The sequence below is a fragment of the Pteropus vampyrus genome, unplaced genomic scaffold (genome assembly GCF_000151845.1).
Source record: "Pteropus vampyrus isolate Shadow unplaced genomic scaffold, Pvam_2.0 Scaffold271, whole genome shotgun sequence".
Classification (NCBI taxonomy): domain Eukaryota; kingdom Metazoa; phylum Chordata; class Mammalia; order Chiroptera; family Pteropodidae; genus Pteropus; species Pteropus vampyrus.
In genome coordinates, this window is record NW_011889052.1 from 1074920 (window position 1) to 1079051 (window position 4132).

A 4132-nucleotide genomic window follows, 5' to 3' on the forward strand; every position below is an offset into this window, starting at 1 on the left:
TTTCCTATTGCCAGCTAAGTTATGGTTGTCTTGGCTCTTAGTTTACAACAAACGATGACAGATCGAGAAGCCTGCTTAACTTCAAGGTCGCCCCATCAGAGAATTACAAATTTTAGAAGTTGCCTGGGCATTTTCCTCCACATCTAAGGTCCCTATTCCTCTGCTTCCGGGAAGGCAGCAGCCAAACCCCTCGTCCGCGTACGCGCTGCGGGGACCCGCAGCCTCTCAGCTCTGCCACCGCCCCCTAACACCGGAGGCCCAGCCCTCCAGCTCCCCAAGCTCACGATCCCTGCTCTTGCCACCGTCCCCTTGCCTCGCTTCCCTCCATTTCTTCCTGCAGTCGCGCGACCCCTCCCCCTTTTAATAGGGTCTAAGCCCACCCCACATTCTGGGCTGTTCGGAGCCCCAGTCCAGCTGGAGTCCGGGTGCAGATTCACCTGGTCCTCGCGCCGCGGCGCCGGGCCACCCAAGCGGGGTCCTTCAGGCGTTGGGCCGGGCAGCCCCGGGGTCCTGGCCGAGAGGCCGTGGGCGGGGCCGGAAGCCGCGTGAGGCGGTGCGTGAGCCGTGGCTGGCGTGTCCGCTCGGGCTCAAGGCGGGGACAGCTTTCCGTAGGAGGGCCGACGGCCGGTGGCCCGCTTCTCTCTCCATCACTCGCCCGGGACCGGACGAGAGGGTGAAGCCGTCCTGGGCGGGAACTGCCCATCCGAGCGTGGCTTGGGCGCCCTCATGCGGGAAGGAGGGCGAGGCCGCGGTGCTCGGAGAGGTCGGGATGGGCATTGCAGGGCGGCAGCCTGGCAAGAAGAGGGTAGTGCCCGCCAGCGGGGCCACCGGAATGCACTTTGCCCGACTCGTTCTCTTATTCTTTGCACAAGGCTGGTGCCCAGTATTTGTCGGAGGTACGCAGAGGCCGGAGGCAGGCAGCCACTGCAAACCTTCTGAGTTCGGAGCGATAACATTGAGAGGAAGGAGCATAGCTATTAAAGGGGTTGGTGAGGGAGAGTTCCTGGCCGGAGTCCAGGTATACATAGGGCGTGAGGGAAACTGGTCGGAAGGGCCTTGAACATGCTGCTAAGGAGTTTGGGCAGCAGGATGTGGAGTGGGTCACCCTGGAGTCTGTCGGAGCAGCCCAGGGTGAGATGAACTGGGCATCCCTGGTGTGTAGCCTCATGCATGGGGAGGGTACAGTGGTGGTAGGTTGAATAGGGTGGTAAATTTTTTTCTTGGAGGGAATCCTTGAATTTGAGGAGAGGGAAAATAAACGATAACTGTCATCGATTTAAATATATATATATATATACATATATATATATATGTATATGTATATATACACCCATACATACATATTTTATTTTTATTTTTTAACTGACTCTAGCGCCTGCATATACAGGTGTTGCACTCCTGGAATGTTGGAAGGAGAGTCTGTGGTTCTGGCAGCTTGTTTCCACGAAGAGTCTTTAGGGAAGTCCATTTGTCACCTGTTAGCCTGGTGAAGGCACATGTCCGTTTCTGCCTGCTCCGTGCCTGGGACCAGACATCTGTTTTTTGTCTTGTTTTCCAAATGCACCAGGTCCGATTTTGTTTTCTACTTTCATTAACATACTTTTGGACTATAGGGACTTTGCCCGTTTTCAGAACCTTGGTCATTAATTCACCTATTTTCTGTCTCTTTGTTTTACACACTGTGGAAGGCTTCAGTTCCGTATTTTATAGTTGCTTTGGCCATTCTCCACAACAAGCCTATATAATAAAAGTAAAGGCAGATGTGGTTTTAGGAGGAGACCTAGTAAATAACACCTTTTCTCTGAGCTCAGGCTCAGAACCAACAGAAATGGAGCAATGGCAGGCTGGTGGAGACCAAATGCCACCTTAATGCTGATGGAGCTATTGGAGAACATAATGGGAGAGCCAAATGCACCTGCCTTCTAACTCTGCTACCCAAGTTCAGTGCCAAGTCTCTCATAAGTCTCACTTAAAACAACAGCAACAACAAAAAGAATTTAAGCAGGACATAAAATTATCATAGCATTACCCCACATCCACAAAACTTAGAAAGCAGACCAATCCCAAGTTCCTAGCAGATACCAGGCAAAATTTTGTCCTTAGCAACCTGTCAAAAGACCCTGACACTCAGTGATATCTGAGGGAAAATGAATAGGCTGAAAAAGTCTTGATTCAGCTTCACTGGGACTGAAGTCATTTTATGCCAGTTATTCAGAGTCTCCAACTTGAGTCTAAACTCGGGAGAATCACTCATTAAGAGGTTAATTATGACCTATGTTCATCGTATCCTGAGGGGCATCTACCAGTCTTCTAGTCTTGTCTCTAGAGAGTAGTATTTAAGATGATGCCTCCTTCTTACAGTGTTAATTTATAGTTGTGGGAGTCCCAACCAGGCCTTCCTTGAGAACCAGGCTTTTATTTTTCATTCAATATATTCAAGTTTCTTATACTATTTCCCCTTGGGTCCTCTTTCTGGCACCCCAGGGCTGCTTTGAGGGTGGGCTATGAGGACATAGCTTCCCCAGTCCCCTGTGAGCGGTCTTCAGTGGCCACTGCTTGGTGCTGTTGAGTCACTCAAGCCCAGGACACCTGCCTCCTGGGGGAGGTGCTTCTTTACCCGACACATTTCAGTTGAGAATTACTTTCGTTTCCTTTTTTCAGCTAGAGCTGCTGTTCTAAAATTTGTTCCCCTAGGGATCCAGTGAGAGTTGATGCCTCTGCCATGTGCTCCTCAAGATACTGTCCCCAGCTTCTGGATGTGTCAGGGGAGGAGTGGCACTTGGGGCAATTTTCTCTCTGCTGTTCCGTTACTGCTTTCCAGAAGGCTTTCTGAGTTCTAGCACTTTGCTGGAGAGAAGGAAGACCCAGGGAGCTGGCTCTTTGCTAAGCTACAGTTCAGTGGGGAGGAAATGAGCCTCTTTTAGACGATCTCTTAAGGACATCTCTCTTTGTTTTCATTCTTGCCCTGCTCCTAATCCGATAGAGCAGGTCTCTAACCTCTGCTCTTCTTCCAGGACTTCCTGAGTGTATGCGACGTCCAGGCAACATCCAGGCACAGGCTTTTCTCGTTACCTTCTTAACCTTTGTGGCTGTGGTAATTCCATTGAGTGTTTTTTCTACTTTAGTCTAAGATTTTATTTGTAATAAGGGCACGCTTCCTTTTCTGTCATAAATAAATCATACTGTGTTTTTACAATCGAAGCTGCTATTTAAATCTCAGAACTATAAAACCATGACCAGAGTTATTGACAAGATGACTGGTAGGTTGGGAGTGACCCTTTAACCATGTAGAAAAAAAATGCGTGAGTTTCATCAGTTTTTTCCTTTGGCCTTGAGTTTAGCTCAGAACAGCATAAGGGATGGTGTCTGGGCCTGCCTTTCTGTGCTGCCCATAGGCTTGGACTAACAATGTAAAGTTCAGAACTAAAATGAATGAATGAATGAATGAATGAATGAATAAATGATAAAGTTCAGAGCTTACACACTTGTGTTCCTTAGCATATGTGGAACTTAACTGTGTTTAAAGCCCCTAGTCAGTCAAACTATCTAAGAAACCGTAAAGGACCAGGTAATTGTTTTGCCCCGATACCTAAAGACTGTATAGAGAAAGACTTCCCTACAGTCAGATCTGTGCCTCAGCAGAGCCCACTCATTGAGACTCCCGCTGCTGCTTCAGGTTTGCAGATGCCCCACAGAGAAGGGAAGGCAGTGGGTCTGTGCGAAGGCCAGGCCAGTGCTGGTGTAACTAAGGGTCAGACCGCAACCGACTGTGCTCTGAGGCCCGGACTGTAGCCTGCACATGCTAAAACCATAGTGTTTGCCTTTGGACGGTACCTTTGCTGAACCATGCGACTAGCATTTGGTTAAGGTGCTCATTCACCCCAGCCGGTATATAAAATCAGATTTATAATAACGCTTGCCTATGAACAAAGTAGCCAATATTCAACACGGCCAACTTGAAAAGCATTTGAAATGCCTCAAGTATTGGTCCCATCAGAGCCTCATCTTACAAGTGATGGTGTGATGCCTACATTTCTCGCCTGGTCTCTCTTTTTCACATTCTCTGCCTTATCATCAGATCTTAACATTCCTTTGACTAAAACTTATCCTCCACCCCTGCCAAAGGGTAGAG

At 48.8% G+C, this 4132-nt stretch overlaps 1 long non-coding RNA gene across 1 annotated transcript in view; it reads left to right on the forward strand.

The window, feature by feature from the left end:
* The first annotated feature begins 547 nt into the window (after positions 1-547).
* Positions 548-4132, forward strand: part of LOC111729588 — a 14460-nt gene continuing 10875 nt past the window's right edge. The window contains exon 1 of the long non-coding RNA XR_002776299.1: positions 548-896. This is a non-coding gene — a long non-coding RNA (uncharacterized LOC111729588). The remainder of the gene's footprint in view (positions 897-4132) is intronic.